This window comes from Silene latifolia, chromosome Y, assembly GCF_048544455.1.
Source record: "Silene latifolia isolate original U9 population chromosome Y, ASM4854445v1, whole genome shotgun sequence".
NCBI lineage: Eukaryota > Viridiplantae > Streptophyta > Magnoliopsida > Caryophyllales > Caryophyllaceae > Silene > Silene latifolia.
Genome location: NC_133538.1, coordinates 324,611,830 through 324,637,081, shown reverse-complemented (window position 1 = coordinate 324,637,081; position 25,252 = coordinate 324,611,830). Strand labels below are relative to the sequence as shown.

At 38.7% G+C, this 25,252-nt stretch overlaps 1 non-coding gene across 1 annotated transcript; it reads right to left on the bottom strand.

Moving 5' to 3' along the window:
• Positions 1-5,984: 5,984 nt before the first annotated feature.
• LOC141634694 (small nucleolar RNA R71) lies at positions 5,985-6,091 on the bottom strand. Its single transcript, XR_012539419.1, has one exon. It is a non-coding gene; the product is annotated as a small nucleolar RNA R71 (small nucleolar RNA).
• Between the last annotated feature and the right edge of the window lie 19,161 nt (positions 6,092-25,252).

Genomic DNA, 25,252 nt, shown 5'->3' with positions numbered 1-25,252 from the left:
CTTAGTAGAACGTGTTACCGTAATGATGGAGCACGGTCTTGGTTGTATTTTGAGATCTCGCATCTCCATTTTGATTTTTCCTTGTAATTACAGTTTTAATTTAGAATGTAAATAGGTTTATTTTTGTAAATTTTAATTGTAATTTTGAGAAGACCAAAGATGGAGATCGGATGCTCACTCCATTGCATGGACAAAGATGGAACATCAAGACAAGCTTCTCGGGTCCAACGGTGGATTCCAAAGTTGTATTATGTTCTTTTTACTAGGATAGGCCACACTAGGAATTTTTATTTACGTTTTGCATTCTTATATTTATTTTATCGTAACGATAGATTGCATCATATTCCGCCTAAAACCAAACCACCTAATAATTGCATGAAAACTGACTCATATAGAGGTCACGCGTTAGTTTTCTATGATGATATACTGAGATATCACACGCGTTTTCAAGCCATCACCTAAATTAATTCATTCACGTAATGTTAGTTTTTTCGTTCACTTAAAATGAATTAAAATTAAGTTGATGGGATCTTCCTCGTATAACCAAAAATTGAGAATAGTCTTTATAGGTCAAACTCCAATGAATCCCTTCTTCGTCGGTAGGCATAATATGACCCCTTCTACGTCGGGTAAATTGGAACTGATTGATCTATTTTATCTCAACACTATGGTCACTAAATGCGATCCGTGATTATGGTGGACTATAGATAGGATTTACGGAAATCTATCGACCAAGAGTTCTAACGATAAAACTAGCTAAACAGTTGGCTTATCAATTTACGGAAATTGAGTCTTGGGATCACTTGTATCATTCTTGAGGGAGATCAATTATGCAAGTGCAATGAGTCTACACGATTAAAATGAATTTTAAATAGACTTAAATCACCTCGATGAGTTGCTTATTTCGTTTTGTTTTTCCTTTTCTTTTTCAGTGTAGATCACGATCACTTAAAGCGCTAATAACAAAATGGTGGCCGTCTTTGACGACCCAATGCCAAGTGCCACATTGGACCGTGAGTCCCGGCTTCGGATCTTCATGAATCGATGAATCGATCAACTCGACCGAAGAATGATGGATCAAACCGCGGACCGGGAGGCGGCATTACGGAATGCCGCTTGCCGCCGACGGAAGCTCAAACCGACAGAGCCCATCCCGTCAAACCCAGGCCCCACGGCTGGAGCTAACGAGATCGCCAAGTATAACGATTTCGTCATGGAAGCGGGTGCGATTAAAAACGTACTCATTTTTGCAATGGAATCCAATTTGCAGAAACGCTTCATAGCCCAAGGTGCAAACAAGATTTTCACCACGCTCACTAAGGAATTCTCGAAAGCACCGAGAATCGTGACCTATGAGCATACCACTCGCTTCTTTGATGCGAGACTCCAGAAGGGCCAACCGGTTAGCCCACACATTCTCAGCATGATTGAGAATGTCGAGAGACTGGAGGCGCTTGATTCTAAAATCAGCGAGAACATCATGATTGACCGCATGCTTCATTCACTCCACGATGGTTTTGCGCTCTTTAGAACGAATTACTATATGAATGATTTGAAGAAAAGTCCTCATGAACTACACTCCCTACTGCATGCACCGAGAAGGATATGAAGTTTAGTGGGAGCTTGAAACAGGATGTTCTCGTTGTGTCAAACAAGGGCAAGGGTAAGGGCAAAGCTCAGGCAGACCTAGCGGTAGGTAAACCGAAGTTTAAGAAGTCGGGATCAGGTAAGAGTGGGACTGGTGAGTCAAGCAACTCATCAGGCACGACAAAGAGCAAGACCGAAAACATGGAATGCCATCACCGCCACAAGATGGGCATTGAGGCGTACATGTCCTGTTTACCATGAGGACATAAAAGCGGTCGAGTTAAACCTGTTGGTATGTCTTCTTCCTCTTCTACTTTTATTCATATGATTGAGATTAACCACGCAAGTTACGGAACTTGGGTACTAGATCCTGGTTGTGGTTCTCATCTGTGTAATCATGTGCGGGGCTCGAAACATTGAACCCCTCGTAAAGGGTGAGGTGGACTGCGTGTCGGGAATGGAGCACGAGTGGCTGCCGTCTCGAGGGGAACATATGTGATCCGGCTTCCTAGCGGATTTGAGTTATCTTTATATAATCGCTATTATGTACCCAGTCTTTCTAAAAACATTATTTCAGGTTTACGCACTTGACAAACTTGGTTTTTCATTTGTAATAGAGAATAATAGTTGCATTTTCTCATTACATGATATGATTTATGGCAAGGCAGTCTCCATGAACGGAATTTATGTTTTAGATCGGACCAAGAAATATTACACGTAATGAAAAAGAAGTTAAAGGTTGGTGACAAAGATCAAACGTACCTATGGCACTGCCGTATGGGACACATTAATGAGAAACGCGTAAAACAGCTCATAAAGAATGGAGCTATCTCGGCCTTTGATTTTCAATCATTTGGCACGTGTGAATCATGTCTCATTGGTAAGATGACTCGAATTTCCTTCAAAGGTGTTGGAATGCGCTGGCGACCTATTAGGACTCATACATACGGATGTGTGTGGACCTATGTCAATCACCGCACGAGAAGGCTATAGGTATTTCATCACTTTCACGGACGATTTAAGTAGATATGGCTATGTCTACTTAATGAAGCACAAAAGTGAATCCTTTGAGAAATTCAAGGAATACCAGAATCGGGTACAGAACCCTCGGGTAGAAAGATTAAAACACTGCGATCAGACCGTGGTGGCGAGTATCTTTCTCACGAGTTTGATCAACACCTCAAAGACTGTGGGATTGCCTTACAGTTAACTCCACCTGGAACACCTCAGTTGAATGGTGTGTCCGAACGGAGAAATCGAACACTACTTGATATGGTTCGATCCATGATGAGTCACACCGTGTTGCCTGACTCATTGTGGGGTTATGCTCTTTCATCCATTTGCTCTAATACTTAACCGAAGTCCGTCTAAAGCCGTTGACAAGACTCCATATGAACTATGGAAGGGAACGGTCCCTAACTTGTCCTTTATACGGGTTTGGGGCTGCGAGGCTTATGTCAAGTGGAGACACGAGGATAAGCTCGGCCCGCGATCGGTCAAGACATACTTTATAGGTTATCCTAAAGGAACACTTGGTCATTACTTTTATTCGCCAACTGAACAACGTGTATTTGTTGAGGCTAGTGCGACATTCTTAGAGAAGGAGTTTCTCGAGAATGCAAAGAGTGATAGAACCTTCGAGCTGTCGGAGATTCCAGAACCAAACACCGAGCAACCATTGGAGGAACCAGTTCCTTCAATCCCCTGCCATGTTAATATTCTGAGGAACCTAGGAGGTCGGGAAGAGTCTCTATTCCTCCGGACAGATACATTGGTATGGTCGAGGAACATGACATAGATGACATTCTACTCTTAACGAGTAGTGAACCCGCAACCTAGAAAGGTGCCATGACTAGTTCTGACTCAAAGCTATGGTTTGAGGCCATGTAATCCGAGATGGACTCCATGTATGAGAACAACGTATGAGATTGATGTGACCATAATTGGCGCATATTTAGCCCCCGAATTAGCTTTGTTTCCATGCTTTTTAGTGCTTATTTGGGTCATTTCTTATCTTTAGTTCTTTGTTTTGCATATTCTTTGAGATTTTGATCCCTTGGTAGGAAAGGAGTAAGAATCTTGCATTTTCATGGCAAAACGAGACTAAATTGATCGAATTCAATGACCAAGCATCAAGGAGAGACAAGACTAGAAGGCCTTTGTACATATCATAGTAGAAGAACAATGTTGAGAAAGGATCCTTGAGTCCCCAAGGAAATCCCCAAGGAATTAATGAAGAAAAGGGAAGAAAAGAAGAAGTTACTATGCTGACTGACAATCCGAGCGGATTGTCAACAATCCGCCCGTCCAGCCCTGCACAATCCGAGCATCCCATGCCTGAATCCGCTCGGATTCCCCCTCCTCAATCCGCCCGGATTCCCTAGAATCCGCTCGGATTCCACCGCCCAAATCCGTCCGTCCCGACCTTATTCCGCCCGGATTCTCGCACAAAGACGGATTGTCTTCTTCAAGCTACGAAAAGAGAAGCCCTTCTCTCAGAAAATACCGGGTCCTCCTTGCTCAACTTAAAAAGTGTAATTAGTAGTTTAGCCCTTAGTTAACCCTAATGCATCCTCCCTAATTTTCACTATAAATACCCCATTAGTCTAATTAGAGGAGCATGTTCTTCTTATCAATAATTAGTGTAGTTAATATCAATCAAATCTCTCTTCAATATTGTAATCAAGTATTAATCAAGTTTTAATCCAAGTTTTAGTTCTTTAATCTCTCTTTTGTTCATCCTTTATTTTGGGTAATTGAAGATTATTTGGGTTATTATTGGGAGATTGACAACCTCTCAATCTAGCATTCAAGTACTTCTATTATTCTTGCTTTATTATTGGAATCATTAGTAGGTATAATCTCTTAGTCCCTTTTTAATTATTGTTAATTACTTTCATTTATTCATCATGTTTCATATTGTTGGTATGATTGACAACCTTGCTAGCATGATCAACATGATAATGAGTGAGTAGTCTCTTAGCTAGGGTTAATGGGTGATTAGGGGAAACCAACATGGGGAATGATTCATGCTTAAATTAATATGCTTTCATGTTTTATTTGCTTGCTTGTTTTGATCTCAACTCATGCACATGTTATATTTGATGAAATGCTAAGCCTATGAATCCTTGTATTTACTATCATCTCCTATCTTTTCAATGAGACTTGTAAGACATAACCCAACTCGAGTCTCATTAGACCATGCATGTTGTTGAGTAGGGAAGATTAAGTCGACTTGTAGGTGTTGTACAATCTAATCGATTCGGCTCCGGGACCCAAACTTTCCTAGGATTGTAAGATATAACCCAACTCAATCCATCACAACAATAATTGCTTGCTTATAATTTGAGAACATGTTTGTATGATCATATCCCATGATTCCCCTATGATCCCATGACACCCTAGTGCCTTTAATCAATTGTTTACACCCCTTTTTATTCATCTTGCTTGTTTATTTTCATTGTTATTCTAGTTTAGTAACCTTCTACATCAACCCAATTTGTGACACCCCTTAGACACCACTAGTAACAATAGAAATCTCATTTCAACTCCCGTCCCTTGGGATCCGACCTTTACTTGCCTCTTTACTAATTATAGAGTTGCTTGTTAAGCTATAAATTGTGTTTTGATTCGACCGTGACCAACGACCACATCTTAATTTGTGAACACTTAGCGGGACCGCATCTAAAAATGGCGCCGTTGCCGGGAACGGTGTTTGTTTGATTTAGATTTCTTTTTATTGTTATTAGTTGTGTCTTTCTTCGCCTTGAGGAAGTAAAACTCCTCAAGGTTTGTTCTAATTGTTTTTGAGTTGTTTGATATTTTGCATGTCTAGAAGGTTACAAGGTGATTTGTTACCTTTTGACCGTGAAATCGAAAGAACCTTGACGAACAATAGAAGACTTGTTAGGAGGAATTTGAGAGGTGTTGGTGAAGTTGTTCAACCTACTAGTGAGTTTGTCAATCCTTTCGCAATAGAAGGAGAAGAGAACCCATTACACAGTACCCCACAAAATCCACCTTTAATGCCAAAATTCTCGTCACACTCCGTACCCACCGAGGAGAATCTACCAAATGGTACTCCTACACCGCAACATCTCACCGGAAATTTTATTGCCAAGTCCGCCTTCATCCAACTAGTTGAGAGGAGCCAATTTGGGGGGATGCCTAGTGAGGACCCTCATTCTCATATGGAAACCTTTTGCGATTATTGTGATGCTATCTCTCAAACGGGCGTGACTCAAGACCAAATTAGATGGGTCTTATTTCCTTTTTCTTTAATCGGCACCGCAAAGCAATGGTTGAAGGGCCTTGATAAGGCCACCCTTGGAATAGATTCTTGGAAGAAGTTGGCTCTAGCTTTCTACAAAAAATTCTACCCACCGGAAAAGACCAACATGCTAAGAGCTCAAATTACGGGTTTTATGCAAAGGGATGAAGAGTCTTTGTATGAAGCTTGGGAGCGGTTTAAAGGTATTTGTCGCTCATGTCCTCACCATGGACTTAGCGAATGGTTTTTGGTACAACAATTTTGGAATGGTTTATATGAAGATTCTAGGAACATTCTCAATATGGGATCAAATGTAATGTTCACCGAAGTTGATGACAATCAAACATGGAACAAGATTGAGGAAATGGCGGTCCATAACTCACAATATAGTAGACCTCGCAAGGCTACTAGAGGAGGAAAGCATGAAGTGGACTCCGTTACTCAATTGGGTGCTCAACTTAGTGCTCACATTGACACAATCAACTTGAAGTTTGAACAAGCTATGGCTAGACTTGAGGAAAACTCAAAATCATCGAAGCATCATGTTAATGCCATGACGGCATCCTCATCAATCCCAAGTGGGATATGTGAGAATTGTGGAACTTTGGGACATGACCAAGGTGAATGTAGGGGAACAAATGAACAAGTGAATGCTTTCCAAGCATACAAGAGTGGTACCCCTTATGCCAACTTTTACAATGAAAACACCAAATTCCATCCAAATATCTCATACAAAAGCCAAAATGTTCAAAACCCTCAAACAACATACACTCCACCACCCATGAGAAACCAAAATCAAAGACCCTTTTACAATCAAAACCAAGGTTACCAAAATCAAAATCCATACAATCACCAAAATGACCAAGGTTTTGATGTCCAAAAAGCGGTCCTCCAAATGCAAAAGAATCAACAAGAATTTTTCACCCAAATGCAAAAAGATAGCCAAGCAAAAGAAACCACCATCAACAACATTCTAGCTCACACCAAGATGTTGGAAACACAATTGACTCAACTAGCATCTTCGAGCTCACAAAGACAAAAGGGGAAATTACCACCTCAAAGTAATCCCCCTAGACATGAAACGGTTAGTGCCATTCACTTGAGAAGTGGTACAAGGTATGAAGCACCGAAGAAGCAATTTGAGGATGAAGTTGTGGAAGCTAGTGAAAAGGAAGAAATTGTGCAAAACTCCAAAGATGGAGAATCATCAAAAGAAGAAAGTTCAAAGAAAAATGAAGACAAGGCCAAGGAGAAGGAGCCCATTGTGATTAGACTTCCTTTTCCAAGTCGTCAAGCCAAGCCCAAATTTGATGATCAACTTGGAAAGTTCATGGAAATTGTGAAGAATTTAGAAGTCTCAATTCCTTTCACGGAATTAATCAACCACGTGCGAATTGGGAAGTTTTTCATCCCGGTGGACTTTGTCATTGTTGATATGGAGGAAGATTCCAACATTCCAATCATCCTAGGAAGACCTTTCCTACACACCGCCGGTGCGGTGATTGATGTGAAACATGGAGAGCTCACTCTAGAAGTGGGAGATGAAAGCATAACTTTTAATCTTGACAAGACTATGAGAGCTCCTCGTTTACATGAACCATGTTTCATGATTGATCATTATAGCCGAAAAGATGAAAGGAAGAAATCGGAACTCTTATGGAAGAAGAAAATTGAAGATGCTCCATTCAAAGAGCAAGTGAATAGTGACAAAGAGAGCTTGCAAAGCTCATCAAAATCAACCAAGGAAGAAGAGGATGGCCTCATTGGCCAAGAGAAGAAATTGGGAGAGTTGTCTCCATCCAAGCAAGAGATTTTCAATGATCAACTCAATGAAGTTTGTGGTCTTTGGGACGACGAATTTGAAGGGATTTTTAATCCCTACATTGGACATGCCATCGATCATGATCAACAACAAGGGCCACGGTCTATTGAGAACCTCTACCATGATAATGAACAAGCCTTTGATTACTTCTTCAAGGTGTTGAGCAACATCAACAACACCTTGAACATGCCCCCTTGACATCTCATCAAGAATGAGAGTTTGGTGGAGTCCTCCCTAAACCACCACTTGTAAATATTTCTAACTCCCTAACTTACATTTCAATTCTTGTATTACATTTTTGTCATCTTTGGATTTTTATTTACTTTGATCAAAATAATTGTCATGTAAGAGAGAAGTGAGGGAGGGACTAACAATTTCAATTGATGTGTAGTGCTTTACCTTAGTGTGGGGATGGGAATTGCCTAGGCTATCCATGCCTTAGTAGTGCCCCCACAATGACGAACACAAGACTTGAAGAAAGAATGGAAGAATGATAAGGGAAATGCGCTATGCACGGGTGGAACTGAATCCGTGTACACAGAGGAAGAATCCGAGCGGATTCCTGAGAATCCGCCCGTCTTATGCAATCCGAGCGTCCTGCAAAAAAGACGCCCGTCCTGAACTGCGCTGAGTTTTGAAAATTTCTTGACTGTTAAAGAATCCGAGCGGATTTCGAAAATCCGCCCGTCTTGAAGAATCCGTCCGTCCGGGGAGAAAGAAGTCCGTCTTTGCAACTGAGGAAAACAAGCAAATTTCTCTCGGGATGAAATCCGTCCGTCTTTGAAGAAATCCGCCCGTCCCTTAACAAAAGAATCCGAGCGGATTCTCCAGAATCCGCCCGTCTTTAGGCGAGTTTTTGCAAAGCCAGAAAGAGCAGAATCCGCACGGATTGGGCAGAATCCGCACGGATTGCCCCTGCAGTTTTGAAAATTTCGGCCTCTTTAAAACCCCTCCCACCTTCATTCATTCATTCATTCATTCATAAACACTACCCACAACATCAAAACCCTCATCCTCTCCATCATAAAAACAAAAACCCTCAACAACATTCAACAAAAACAAATCAAACCACCCTTCCAACAACAAATTAATCACTCCTTCTTCAACAAAAATCAAAACCAAGAACAAAATCTTCAACCTTTGAGTCGATTTTTGTTTTCATAAAGGCAAAGCCTTTCACCTTCAAATCGATTTGGGCATACTACAAATTGAAGATTTTTCATTCTTTTCTTGGTTAAGCTCATCAATGGCAAGGACTAAGGGAGCAACAAAGGCAACAAAGGCACCAAAGGCTAAGGCACTCTCACAAAGGCAAAAGGCTCTTCAAACAAACAAAGCTTTGGCTATGGTGGTAGCAACACCAAACTTGGAAGTGCAACAACAACAACAACCTTCTATGGGAGCAACAACACCTTCTACTCCGGTAATTAATCAACTTTTGCATTATCCGGAGGTAACTTTTATTTCCGATACCCATAGAAATACCTTTGTCAAGTTTGCTATGAAGTCATTACAATCCACCAAATTCATATGTGAGGATACCTTGGAAAAATTGGGTGTTCTTGAACAAACAAAAGCCTTTTTCAAAGCCATGGGGTTGAAGAAATTGTTTGAAACAAAGGAATTGACATACCCCTCCCTTGTCTTGGAATTTTTAAGTTCTTTGAAAGTCACCAAAGTTGAGAATAGGGAAAATCTCGAGTTTCGTCTAGCTAATGTTAGTAGACGCATTACCTTTAAGGAATTACGTGAAATTTTGGGTCTTAGTGATGAATCGCGTGATCTTAAGCATTATGGAAAGTATGACCCCGAGCCTCTTTGGGAGGCAATCTCCGGGAAGAAATTTGAGGATTTTCATGCATGTCGTGCTCTTTTGGTCCATCATCCGGGCATAAGAGTATGGCACAAGGTTGTGGGAAATACCATAATTGCTAGGAAAGACACCAATCATTTCACAAGACTTGATTTTATTCTCCTTGAATCGGCTTTGAATATCGGAAGAATTCATACCAAGCCTTACAATTCTTTGAGGCTCTTGGTAGATAGATGGCTCAACGTCGATAGTGGGAAGAAGGGCACGACCGTTATTGTCAATGGCGGCCTAGTCACGGTCCTAGCTAAGCACTTTGATCCTAACTTCAATAAGGATAACAAGTACAAAGCAAAGGAAGGTGGCCATCTTATTGATATGCATATTATGATTCAAAAGTTCAAGTGGGTTTCTCAAAACCCCCTTGACACTAAGTATGGATGGCTAACTAGTGAAGCTAGATCGTTCACCTTGCCCTCGAAGATTTGTCGTCTAAGCGTCCACCGGACCAATTATCTACTTCCCCTTTCCGAAGAAGCCGAGTATATCATTCAACAACAAAAGGGTGATCTTGAAGCTCCCTCCTCTTCCATTGTCATACCACCTTACCCCTTTGAGTATGAAGAGTTCAAACCGAAAGGAATTGAAATTGGGAAAGACTATGTGACTCTTCTCATGCAAGCAATGCACAAGCAAGCCTATGAAGATCGGAAAAATGCTTATTTGGCTCAATATCCACCCCTCCTACATTTAGCTAGGCAAGGACTCCTTGATCCATCTTGTCCTTTGCCTAGTTGGGCGGATAGAGAAGTCTTATTTCCGGGTGCATCTAGGGTCGTTGTGGGTGACAATGAGGTTGTTGGAAATGATGAAGAAGTTGATGATAATATTGAGGAAGATGCAAGTGAAGATGGAGAAAGAAATGGTGAAGATGATGATGAGCAAGATGAGGAAGAAAGTGAAGAAGCAAATGACAAGGAAAGTGGCAATGTGACCACTTCTCATGAGGGAAGTGATGATGATGATAGCATGATGGAAGACTAGCAAGCCTTGGAGACTCCTACTCTCCCATGGTTTGTCTATATCTCTTTGTATTTTATTTCATTTTGATCATTGTTGGTTTAGTCCTAGCAACATCAAAGGACTCACACCTCGGTACCATTGAGGTGTTCTTATCTTATTGTTCCCATTTGTAAAATCCAAAATGACAAATTAGTTTCATGCATAGCATAGTGTGTGCATGAACTATACCCATCCTTGGACATTAGCAATAGTGTCTCACTCGGTTTGGGGAAGTTAATGCATACGCAACGGGAGGTAATCTAAATTATCCTCTCCGTCATAACAAAAACCATGCATCATGTAGTGTAGCTTATTATAGATTGCATTTAGTATAGAAATCATGCATCATCTTTGCATAATTTCCATCATTTTGGCCATTGAGGACAATGCCCATATTAGTGTGGGGATGGGAATTCTAACATTTAACTCTTATTCAAAAAAACCATAAAAATTGAAAAATTTCAAAAATCATAAAAATTGAAAAAATTGAAAACCCAAAAACAAGTTCATTTCCTTTGTATATATTGTCTTGTATATATTGTGTTTGTTCTATCCTTGTTCACATTGATTGACTACGCCACATCCGAGACATGAGGATATTGAAGACCGCATGGTATGATCTTTCCAATCCCCTTTTTCCTCTTTATGTTAATGACTATGTGACTTTATTTTGATTGATGCGGTATAACAATGTGAATCTAGGACTTGCATTTAGATTGTTTGTCATATTAGTTGGTAGAATCATATGCATTAGGATGTTTATATGCTAGTTGCATCATGGCATGTAGTTGCATGTTAGAAAAATTTTGCGAAACCGTCTACTTGGGAAGCTTGACAAGTGTATATAGGCCCTAGTAGATGCCTTTTGTTCTTAAGACTTTGCTTGTTAGAATGCTTGTAAAACACCCTAGGATGTGTCATGCTAGTATCCTTTGACCCATGGTTTAAGGCCTAGTCAAGAGTACCTTGTGGTGTGATAACTCCTTGGCTACCGTTTATTCCAAGGTGACCCTTGAAACCATGCAACCATCATTCATCCATGTTCTACCATACATTTTGTCAACAAAAGGGAATGGGCACAAAAAAGAAATCAATTTGAGTTCAATGAAATGAAAAGTGAAAGAAAGTTTGCAAAAATGCATCAAATGAAAAGAGGAGCAAAAATAGAACTCCTAAGCTTCAAATACAAGGCACCCTCGTTACTAATTGGGGTGACTTTGAAAATGTTCAAAAAGAAATGCAAAAAAGTTGTTAAGTATTGAAATGCCAAAAATCAAAAAGAAATGGCAAAGAAAGCGTTCTCAAATGTCAAAATGTCACAAGAAATTGGGGGGAAAAACAAAAACAAAGGCAAACTCCCAAAGTGAAACTCAAATATTTATTGATCCCTTTATCCATCATATCCATTTTTGTGCATGGTAGAGAGGGGACGACCCTTCTTCTTGTCTAGGCAAGAGGGGGAATTCCGCGATCCTCCAGTGTTTCTAACACCATAGGGAGTCTACTCTTGACAAAAGCATTTAACAATTGATGACAAAGGTACCCTAGCTTGACACATTTTGGAGGTGATTTATTGGTATCCTTCTAGGCTTAGTAGTTTGAACAAAATTGCATCTATGAAGGATTGTGTACCCTTGAATTGCTTCCCTTGTAGATAATTTCCGCCACTTGATGAGGGAGTGGCTATTCTTTTTGTAGATGCATCCATTATGTGTTTTTGTGTGCTTAATGTTTGGATGTGTCGCCATTTTGGCAAGACCCACCTTGCCTTGCAAGAAGGCATCCTACCTCATGGTTGTCTTGTTGTGAGTTGAAAGGGCGGAGTGAGACCCGCTAATTGTCTCATATCGGCTATATTATTAGGATAGGTTAGTATTGGTCCTAGTCTTTGTCACCTCTTTACTCGGTACGAGCAAAGGTTCGGTTTGGGGATACTTGATGTGACCAAAAATTGGCGCATATTTTGCCCCCGAATTAGCCTTGTTTCCATGCTTTTTAGTGCTTATTTGGGTCATTTCTTATCTTTAGTTCTTTGTTTTGCATATTCTTTGAGATTTTGATCCCTTGGTAGGAAAGGAGTAAGAATCTTGCATTTTCATGGCAAAACGAGACTAAATTGATCGAATTCAATGACCAAGCATCAAGGAGAGACAAGACTAGAAGGCCTTTGTACATATCATAGTAGAAGAACAATGTTGAGAAAGGATCCTTGAGTCCCCAAGGAAATCCCCAAGGAATTAATGAAGAAAAGGGAAGAAAAGAAGAAGTTACTATGCTGACTGACAATCCGAGCGGATTGTCAACAATCCGCCCGTCCAGCCCCACAATCCGAGCGTCCCATGCCTGAATCCGCTCGGATTCCCCTCCTCAATCCGCCCGGATTCCCAGAATCCGCTCGGATTCCACCGCCCAAATCCGGCCGTCCCGACCTTATTCCGCCGGATTCCGCACAAAGACGGATTGTCTTCTTCAAGCTACGAAAAGAGAAGCCCTTCTCTCAGAAAATACCGGGTCCTCCTTGCTCAACTTAAAAAGTGTAATTACTAGTTTAGCCCTTAGTTAACCCTAATGCATCCTCCCTAATTTTCACTATAAATACCCCATTAGTCTAATTAGAGGAGCATGTTCTTCTTATCAATAATTAGTGTAGTTAATATCAATCAAATCTCTCTTCAATATTGTAATCAAGTATTAATCAAGTTTTAATCCAAGTTTAGTTCTTTAATCTCTCTTTTGTTCATCCTTTATTTTGGGTAATTGAAGATTATTTGGGTTATTATTGGGAGATTGACAACCTCTCAATCTAGCATTCAAGTACTTCTATTATTCTTGCTTTATTATTGGAATCATTAGTAGGTATAATCTCTTAATCCCTTTTTAATTATTGTTAATTACTTTCATTTATTCATCATGTTTCATATTGTTGGTATGATTGACAACCTTGCTAGCATGATCAACATGATAATGAGTGAGTAGTCTCTTAGCTAGGGTTAATGGGTGATTAGGGGAAACCAACATGGGAAATGATTCATGCTTAAATTAATATGCTTTCATGTTTTATTTGCTTGCTTGTTTTGATCTCAACTCATGCACATGTTATATTTGATGAAATGCTAAGCCTATGAATCCTTGTATTTACTATCATCTCCTATCTTTTCAATGAGACTTGTAAGACATAACCCAACTCGAGTCTCATTAGACCATGCATGTTGTTGAGTAGGGAAGATTAAGTCGACTTGTAGGTGTTGTACAATCTAATCGATTCGGCTCCGGGACCCAAAATTTCCTAGGATTGTAAGATATAACCCAACTCAATCCATCACAACAATAATTGCTTGCTTATAATTTGAGAACATGTTTGTATGATCATATCCCATGATTCCCCTATGATCCCATGACACCCTAGTGCCTTTAATCAATTGTTTACACCCCTTTTATTCATCTTGCTTGTTTATTTTCATTGTTATTCTAGTTTAGTAACCTTCTACATCAACCTAATTTGTGACACCCCTTAGACACCACTAGTTACAATAGAAATCTCATTTCAACTCCCGTCCCTTGGGATCCGACCTTTACTTGCCTCTTTACTAATTGTAGAGTTGCTTGTTAAGCTATAAATTGTGTTTTGATTCGACCGTGACCAACGACCACATCTTAATTTGTGAACACTTAACGGGATCGCATCAGGGATCTTGTTGACTTACCTGCTAAGGTTCGTCCCCTTCAATGCAAATGGCTTTACAAGATAAAGCATTCTATAGAAGGTCAACAAGATATCTATAAAGCACGACTAATCGCTAAAGGTTTCACCCAAGTGCCAGGTTTGAACTACGATGAAATATTTGCACCCGTAGTCATGCTGCGTTCCATTCGGATTATCTTAGCGTTTGCCGCTTTTCATGACTATGAAATTTGGCAGATGGATGTGAAAACCGCCTTCTTAAACGGTTTTTTGGAGGAAGAGTTGTACATGGTACAACCCGAAGGTTTCATCGATCCTGAACATCCTAAGAAAGTGTGCAAGCTTAAGCGTTCCATTTATGGACTTAAGCAAGCTTCTAGGAGTTGGAATCATCGTTTCGACCAAGTGATAAAAGAAAATGGATTTACTCGATCGGTCGAGGAACCATGTCTATATATCAAGTCGAGTGGGAGCAAGATTGTCTTCCTAATATTGTATGTCGATGACATACTCCTGATTGGGAATGACATACCTCTCTTAACTTCGGTAAAAGTATGGTTGAAGAACCATTTCCAGATGAAAGATCTGGGTGAGGCACAAAGAATTTTGGGCATCCGTATCTATCGAGATAGATCACGTCGGATGTTATCTCTCAGTCAGGAGACTTACATAGACAAGATCCTAGAGAGATTCAGCATGACTAACTCCAAAAAGGGGTTTCTTCCTATGGCTCCAGGGGTGCATTTGAGCAAGTCTCAGGCACCAGAGATACCGGAAGAGAAAGAGCGCATGACACGGATTCCTTATGCCTCGGCTATAGGATCAATCATGTATGCCATGATATGCACACGTCCGAATGTGGCATATGCATTGAGTATGACAAGTCGATTCCAACAAAGATCCGGTGAATCACATTGGATGGTCTGTCAAGAACATTATTAAGTACCTACGGAGGACTAAAGATTGGGCATTGACTTATGGAGGCGAACAAAAGCTATGCGCAACCGATTCTGCAGATGCTAGCTTCCAAACGGATCGAGATGACTCAAAATCTCACCTGGATTCGTTTTTACTCTTAATGGCGCTGCGATCACTGGAAGAGTTCCAAACAAAGTGTTACAAAGCAGATTCTACGACCGAGTCCGAGTACTATGCCGCGTCCGAAGCGCAAAGGAAGCGATATGGATGCGTCAATTCTTTACAAGGACTATCTGTAGTGCCTAGTTCGAATGACCCGATCACCATCTATTGCGACAATAGAGGTGCCATCTTCCAAGCTAAGGAGCCAAAGTCTAGAAACAAGTCTAGACATGTACAACGGAAAGCTCATCTAATCCGAGATTACGTGGAGCAAAAGGAAGTAGTGATAGAAAAGATTGCTACAGATGATAATATAGCAGATCCTCTCACTAAACCATTACGACAAGATAAGCATGAAGGGCATGTTAATTCCATGGGAATTAAACGTGTTCCTGAGTTGTAGTACTCTTTTATGGATTAGATTCATTCTCTTTTGTACTCTATACGACATCATCGTTTTGATATTTATATATTCTGTTTTTCATGTGGATTTGTACGACAATTTTGAACACCACAAAGTGAACTGAACAAACATTATATTTTTGGTCCTTAATTGCCCACGTGAGTGATAACTCGGCAATTATTTTGTGACGTTGGTTGATGGTGGGTTCAACGAGCCATAAGTCAAAAGGTTGGTGACCAATCACGAGGCGATTTATACGGATATCTCGTAGGACACAATTGTGACATCGACGTGGAGTCCTAAATGTTTTATAACATTCGATGCCAGGTCGTGGATAGGACCTCCATGGTGATCTTAAGAGTCGATTCTTTTGACTATCGACTGTCTCTTGAGACTAAGGCAGATTTTGGGTGACTTTGGTTTCTTTCTCACGGTCATCCGTAACAGGGGGCCAAGTAGATCTTTTCTGGGTCATTTCATGCTGTGCTTAGATCGGAAGGAGTCGAGTTGAAGGAAATATTCAGCCTTTATCAGGTACTCGATATTTCTCAGGGCCACTCGAGGAGTCAGAATCGAAATGCATGGCCATGCTGGAATACGAATTCGTTTTATCACTTGAGTTACTCTCTAGTCGGGGAAACCACTCTTGATACAGATCGATTGTAAAATACGACCTTTCTGGATCCGGATCTGCAAATTGTTTTACATTGAGTGGGAGAAATTTTAAATGAATATGAGAATCGGTTATCGCACATACACTTGTACGGACAAGTGGGAGTTTGTTGGAGCCGTGTCCTCCAGTTAGTGCGGATAACGTTATTGCACATACACTTGTACGGACAAGTGGGAGCTTGTTGGGGCTGGTGTCCTCTACAGTTAGTGCAATAACATTTAAATCTCTAAAAGGATCAAAGGGTATACTTTTGTATTATTATCAGTTGGTCCACGTTTATCAATAACGGTTGGCTTGCTAGATAAGTTTGACGTTATTGTCATACAGATGGCGGTGATCAACTGGTCCCTAAAAGTCACACCTATAGGATACGTTTGAGAGATGTGACGGTATGAAAATACAGTCATGTTGATGCCTAATTTGACTAAGCAGTTAGTCGGAGTTATTGACTAATAATTAGTCAAACGCGATGTTGAGATAATTATTTAATACGGATTAAATAATAATGGCTAGGACGAATTAAGCGGTTAATTCGTAAATTGAATATAAACGATTATATTTAACTGATGTATATTGGATTAATTATACAATATTGTCTTTGTCGGACATGTATTAATATATCGACTGAGTCATGTTACTAGTTGATATTTTAATAACCGATAACCGATGACGATTTATAATGAAAACCCGTCATATACATTTTAGCATTTTCGTGTCGGACCACGGGTTAAAAATAAGGAGAAAGTGGAAAGCCCACTCCCTCCTCTTGAAGCTCACGGCCGAAACACACAAAAGGGGAGCCTCTCTCCTTTTGTGAGCTAATCATCTCATTTGCAAAACAATTAGGGTTTCGGGGCAATTTTCTCTGAAATCTCTAGATCTCACATCGAAAAACCTCACAACAACTCTCTCAATATTGCAAGTCAATTAGAGAGTATTTCTAGCACAAGGGGCATAGTCTCAGACGGTCTTGGGTGCAACGATTAGGAGGAAATCTACTTTGATTTCTGTTCTTAGGCCGCATTTCAAAGGACCCGAGGTTAATTCTTGTGCTTTATCGTTTTCTCTTGTATTTTTGTTTTATGACAATAATCACATGTTAAATTTTGCGTTATAGTCCTAAAATTTAAGGGTTTTATACGGATATTACCCCACATCCTATTCAATAAAAAAACAAGGGTAGTGGCAAGAGGTTGACATCCAACAAAGATCAGTCCATTGCAAAGGCACAAAAGCCGAAAAGATTTTGCAATAATTGTAAACAAATGGAACATCATGATAAGCGTAATTGCCCTAATCCAGTCGTTAATACATCACAACACTCGTTTGATCATGAATCCGATGTAAGTTATTTGTCTTACAAACCTTATTATTTCACTTTTACCTGTGCTATATCATAGTTCCTGAAGTGTGACCCTGATAAACAATATCACAGTTCATGCTAATCAATATCACACTTTATGCTAAATAATATCAGTACCCTTGTGAACCACTATCAGAACATCATACTTGATTGTAGACAATATCATCCCAATACTAAACAATATCACATATTTAAAAGGTGTATATTTTGAAACAATATCACAATCATTTAAAAAAAATATCACATGTCACTAGCAACATTTATAAATTTAAAATCCCTATTTATTTTTCAGAATCAATTAAACAATATCAACCTGTGTATGCAATAATATCACACTGTGTACCACAACAATATCAAAGAAAAAAGGATTTTTATATCCCTATCCACTGTTGTTATTTTTGAGGAGGAATATCACAACAACTAAAACATAATATCACACAACCCTTGAAACAATATCACAGTTTACCAAAAATTGATCAAAAAAAGTTATATTTTGTCAAACTTATTACTGACGTTATGTCACTGTTTTTGTGTGTGTGTGTGTGTTTTTTTTTTTTTTTTTTTTTTGCAGATTTCTTCACTTGTTGATAGTGATTAAGGGCTTGTGCATGATGAGGAAGTCTATTTTACATCATCAACTTTTCACAATCGTCTTTTTATTGCTTACACTATTCAATTATTTTCTCTTGTATGTCGTTCAAATGGCATCAATTTTGTATTCTCTCCATTTTTTGGGTATCAATGTTATAAAAACCGCATAACCAATAATGTTGTTTTGTTGGCATTTTTAAATAATATCCCACCTCCTTTGAAGGAATATCACACTTCATTCAAAAAAATATCATCATAATAGTCAAGCAATATCACAACATTACACTTGCTTGTATATGTATTTTATTATACTATATTATACTGTAAAATACTACTAAGCAATATCACACTTCATGTGAGACAATACCACCATTATTCATAAACATTACCACTACAATTGGATGTTTTTTAGGAAACAATATTACAATAATATCAATAAAATATCACTGTACATACTAGACAATATCATTCTTAATACCATTTTTTGTCCCTCTGAAGTTTTTTGTATGTTGTAAAATAATATAAACTAGTGTGCGCAATAATATCACACTTTGTACCAAAACAATATCAAAGTTAAAAGGATTTTTAAATCCATATCCACTGTTGTTATTTTTTAGAAGCAATAAACAATATCAACCATTGTACATAATAATATCACACTGTGTACAAAAAAACTTATCCAAGTAAAAAGGAATTTTTAAATCCCTATCCGCTGTTTTATTTTTGAGAATAAATACAACAATATCAACATGTTTACACAACAATATCACACTGTGTACCAAAACAATATCAAAGAAAAAGGATTTTTATATACCTGTCTGCTGTTATTATTTCTGAGAAGCAATATCACAATAACTTAAGCAAAATATCACACAACTCCTGAAACAATATCACAGTTTACGAAGAGTTGATCAAAAAAAAGTTATATTCCTACCAGAATAACATCTCTGTGCTACCAGCATTACATTCCTAGTCCTACTTGAGTCCTCTACCTCTAACTCTATTATTAGGATTTGCAGTCGTCTTCACTCGTTTGTACTGGATTGTGGGTGTTTTTGCATTATCTTCACCATCTTGTCTGGATTCAGCTCGTCTGTAAAGCAGAAACATAATGTTATGGTTTATATCAAATTTCTACCTTGGGTCTTTAGCAAATAAAAGAGACCTAATGTAAAAGTCGGGTTTTTGGTTTTTACCTTCTGTTAGGAGATTGGCGAAGAATGGGTATTTCTGTGTTAATGGTTGGTATTCTAGTATAATCCTCCTTGGCTGTCGTTTGAAGATTGGCCTTCTCTTTTGGCGGACCTTCTACCTTTGTTACTTCCTCTTCCACAGTAATGTCCTTCTCAACAACATTCTCCTTGCCCTTTATCTTACTACCCTTGTCTTTTGCATCTTTTCTATTCTTCCTCTTTTCCTTTAATCTGTTTAAAAGCTCTCCCTTTCCCGCTGTAAATTCTTTAACTTTTCCAATCAGCGCTGTCCTCGTCTCATTTATGTCAGCTAAAAGCAATGCCGCTGCTATTTCTACCCAGTAGTAGCGCCTATGCACTTTCGAATGCAAGTCAGCTTCAAACAACTGCCCCTCATACCGAATCATGTGCATCATTAAGAAGTTTCCCAATTCGGTATTGTTTGCTTTCTTCTTTTGCCAATGGAAACTCGTGTTGACAACATCATACTCTATTATTTCATGCGCTCTATCAACATTTTTCCCTGCTAGGAAGTCACTCATGTGATAGGCCTACAATAATGAGTGATACTATTAGTCATTATTTTGTCAAACAATCATATCCATTTACTATATACACTCAACCTATCCCTAGCAACAATATCACACAAACAATCAAATGACATGTTACTAGCAAGAATATCAATAAATCATACCACCAAATATGCACCCTTGTATATTTCAGTCTCCTCCCAGTTGTCGTACTCTGTATTGTCCAGGACTTCAATCGTCTCGATTTTGAAATTTACGCAAACACGGAAATAGTGTTTTTGCAACACCATTGGAATAAAAACCAAATCTGCTTCCAGGTTACATGGAACTATGTTACTTCTTATGAATTTGTCCCATTCTTCAAAAATCTTTTCTCTATTTGCTTCTTTGGCTCCAGTAACTTCTACTATTGATTCCTGTAGTGTGTGTGTGTGTGTGTGTGTTTGTGTGTGTGTGTGTGTGTGTGTGTGTGTGTGTGTGTGTGTGTGTGTGTGTGTGTGTGTGTGTGTGTGTGTGTGTGTGTGTGTGTGTGTGTGTATACCTCTCCGTTTAGGAGTTACTACATTTAATCAAAGCGTGAATATGTATAAAGCAAAACAGAACGTCAGCTTACCATGTGTCGAATTCCAAAAAACAGTAAACTTGTTTCACATGGTTCTGTGTGCTTAATGTGATTCAGAATTAGCAACCAACATTCAATCACATTGTTGTTGACGTGCACACTTGGAAGCAACGACAATATATCCTATCTTGCAAGGTATTGATCATCACTGAACTTGGCAACAACCTCACTGCTCAAAACATTAACACCAATGTTAAAAAACTGTCACACTATATGTGAAACAATATCAAAAATTAAGTGAACCAAAATCAGAACAATATCTTTCTTTATGTGACACTCGATTATATACAATATCATGCTTTATAAAAACCAATATCACATATTTAAAAGGTTTATATTCTAAAACAATATCAAACCCATTAAAGTACAATATCACATGACACTAGCAACAATATCACCTTTTGTAATTCTTTTGTCAAACTTAGATGTCATTGCAAATATTATCAGACCATTAATAAAAAAAGTTGCACAGAAATATATGTTTTAAAGAACCATACTCTAATGGGAGAATGTGGTCGTCCAATAGGCAGTAGTCAAGCACTTCTTTCCTTATAGTCAACATGTTTGCACACAGTGACTTGTTCGCCTTCATAAATCTTGAGACGAACTCAAATTTAGGATCAGCCACACCACAGTTGAACGTGCATCCAAGGCCATCATATTTCCTTCTTCTACCGTTGCCAACGACACTGGCAGAACCATCTTCTACGATAGCTAGAAAAATATATATTGCAGTATTCAATATATATTTTGTATTTATAATAAAAAAAATTAGGACTATACAAGTCAGTGTTTAAAAATATAACCTTTTATTTTTGATAGTGGCGTCTAAACTTTGTTTTGCCCACCCCTTCCTCTCTTGCTTTGTTTTTTTTTTTCCTCTTTTCCTTTTTGTCAGCAATTTAGGTAACAGTGTACCTTTTTTGGCATTAAGGATTATAACTTTCTTCCAAACCTAACTCCTATGTTTATTCAAATCACTCAAGACGAGCGTTTCTGCAATCTCTCCCCTGCAAAAAATATCATGTGAAACATCATGAATATGCCATAGTCCAGGTTCAACTCTTTCGATTGCCAACGAAAGTTCACATTATTTATTTCTTAGTCCTTCACTTTTAGCCCACTTTCAGTACCTTTCGTGTTGAGGTATTCACCATAAAGAGTCCCCTGTATATGATTAATGTAAACAACTATTCAATTTCAAGCTTATCGAACAAAACCATTATACCATTAGTTCTTTGTTTTCAATATTGTACTTACAGCCATATGAGCCATGTCTATGTGCTCCTCGTCTTGGAATTCATCATACTCTCTGTTGTCCAAATAGAACATTTTCTACCTCTTGAAGTAAACACAGACACAGACGTAGTGCTCTTCATAGACCAAAGGTATGAACACCTTTAGATGAAACAATAATATTAGGAAACAATATTACAATAATATCAATAAAATATTACAGTGCATACTAGAAAATATCATTCTTAATAATCTTTTTTGTCCCTCTGAAGTTTTTTGTATGTTGTAAAATAATATCAATCAGTGTGCGCAATAATATCACACTTTGTACCAAAACAATATCAAAGTTAAAAGGATTTTTAAATCCATATCCACTGTTGTTATTTTTTAGAAGCAATAAAACAACATCAACCATTGTACATAATAATATCACACTGTTAAATGTTAGAAAAAAAAAGTGATTCATTTTCATTTTTTGGAGACAATATCTCAATTAAGAAGTAACAATATCACACGATATTGTGCACAATATCATAGTTGAATTTAAGAATTGTTGTTAAGAACAATATCAATACTAACTGCTGACAATATCACACATTATACATAACAGTATCACTGATAAAAGTATTTTAAATGTCTTACCATATCTGAATTCAAATTCAGTGGCTCCTTAAAAAGAGCTGGCCACATATCCCATGTGTCATATACTTGTTGCTTAAGTTTTGCCAATCCATCAAGATTATCTTCATCTAAGTTTAAGATTTTTTCTATATCACCCTGTTCATAAGGGCATCTGATTAGTCTCCATAACACACATTTTACACTACCTAATTTAAAAGATGATAAATTTATGACGTTTGTGTGTTTCCATACCGAGTGGGCAATGCCATAGAAAATTCTTGTCGTTTTGTCGTTTTCCTTTTGAGCAATTTGGAACTCATTGAGCAATATTTCCCATGCCTCAATGACAACTGCTTCTATCTTAGTGTTAGGCAACAAAGACTCAATATCTTCCCTTTGTATACAATGGTAAGTTCCAAAACAATTCTATACCATGTTGCAAAAATATTAGCATATTAGTTATTTTTAAAGTACTAATATACTGCAAATTAAGCCATGTCTACATTTAAAAAATGTTTTAAAGAGTGACTTACAACTTGCTGAATGTATGGTCCGTAAGGAATCAATAATCCATGACATCCTTCTGAATCTTCAAGACACCCCAAATTGTGAGGTACCAAATCTGCTGAAGCAGGTACTCTGTCTGAGTGCAACAAATATTCAATGATACTTCCCTTCCCTGCTGCATCTAAACCAGCATTTGTTACAACTTCCTTTAATTTAGTCACCACATTACTATCCTCATTCATTTTCTCAACCACAACATCTGTCTCAACAGCCTCCTTATTTCTTGTATCATGATTAACAGCCTCCTCCAGTTGAATCACCACATCGATAACCTTATTGGCCTTCTCTTTCTCGGCCTCTTTTTCAACACCATGCTGATTTGTTGTATCATGATTAACGTCTTCATTTGTTTTCTCTTCAACAGGCTGTGTTACTCGAAAATCAACATTTGAAACATCCTCCTCCAATTGAGTCACCACATTGGTAACTTCATTGGCCTTCTCTTTCTCTACCTCTTTTTCTGTAGCAATATCAGCCTTCTTATTGATCTCATCTTCAACATCCTTGTTATTTTTCCCAGCCTCTCTATCAATGTCATCCTGATTTGTTGTACCATGAATAACCACCTCATTGTGTCCCTCTTGGACAGCCTTCATTACTCCCAAACCATCATTTGTCTACTCATTAATGTATTCATTCAACTGAGTCAACACATTTGTCTCCTCATTAATGGTTTCATTCTCTCTTTCAGTGTCGCCTCTAGGAGTTGTATCACAATTCATCTCCTTACCAAAGAATTCCTTCTCACTAGCCCTTGTTCCTCCTAAACCAATATTTTCTACTATGTCATTCAAATTTGAATACATATCATTATCCTCATCATCTTTTTTTTCATCATCAGTGTAATACTACGGTTTTATGAGTCTCTGGGTACTCTATCGAGTAGGCCTTACTCTGTCGAGTAAGGGTGTTTTGCATTTTAAAATAGTTTCTGACCTGTAGGGTGCCCTATCGAGTAGCCTTAGGTACTCGATAGAGTAGCCGACACTCGATCGAGTAGGTCAGTTACTCGATCGAGTAGCCCGGTTTACGGGTGATGCTTTGTCGGGTTTTGTTAATAACACGGATTAATATATATAAATCTTTCTGTCATCTTTACAATACACTTTTACAAACCTAATCACATTGAAAGAGATTCAAGTTACGTTCTTCGCATTCATCCGTGTTACTGACAAATCCCGGAGCTAGAGAAGTCGGATTGCATCGTTCTTTGTATCATTGTGATCCTTGCGTCAAGGGTAAGTCCTACGTACCATTTTTATAGCATTTGGTTAAGGTTGTTTAAACCCTAATTTTGGGATTGGGGGTTTTCTATGTTTATGTTGATGTGGTAGTGATTATATGTTTGTATGTTAGGAGGAGGATTCGTAGAAGAAGACTTTTGATATCAGCTGTTGAGACCGTCTGATTGTGTTGCTTTCCAGGTAGGGTTTCCCTACTCAGTATTAGTCCCATAATGCATTGTTGGTGTTTTGTGATTGGTGAATATTATCGTATTCGTATTGTGACGGTTGTTGGTTTTGATTGTTGTTTAATGGTTGTGATTGTTTGTCTCTGGTTCTCGAGATGCGTTCTCGGCTGAGTGGAGTCACTTGCGGGAGTGGATTCACGCCCTAGTTTCGCCCTCCGTGGAACCCGCCACGGGAGGGGATGTGCACATTAATGGGACAGGGTTATCGCTCGGTATGATGAGCGGGGATTTGGTGGGTCCAGTGGACAGTCGGTGACGGAGATTGATTGGAGTGGGTGTGATTGTGTGTGTGACCGTTTGAGCTGCTTGTTTACTGTGTTGTTGGTTATATAAATTGTGTGGTTAGTACTGACCCCGGATAAATGTTTTAAAAACTGTGGTGATCCATTCGGGGGTGGTGAGCAGTTATTGAACATGTATGATATGACGCGTATGGGATAGCTGGGATGAGTCATTACGTGGCAGTTAGAAGTCTTCCGCTGTGTCAGCCGATGTTTTATAGCTTTGATAGTTTTAGCAGTAGACCGTCTGAGAATCTTGTATCTCTTTTTATCAGTTTTGGAGTTGGTGTGTAATCACTTTAAACATTATTTACTTTTAAGTATGTTTCGTTATTGTCTTATGATTATCATTGCCTCGGAAAACCGAGATGGTAGCACTTCCATGCCT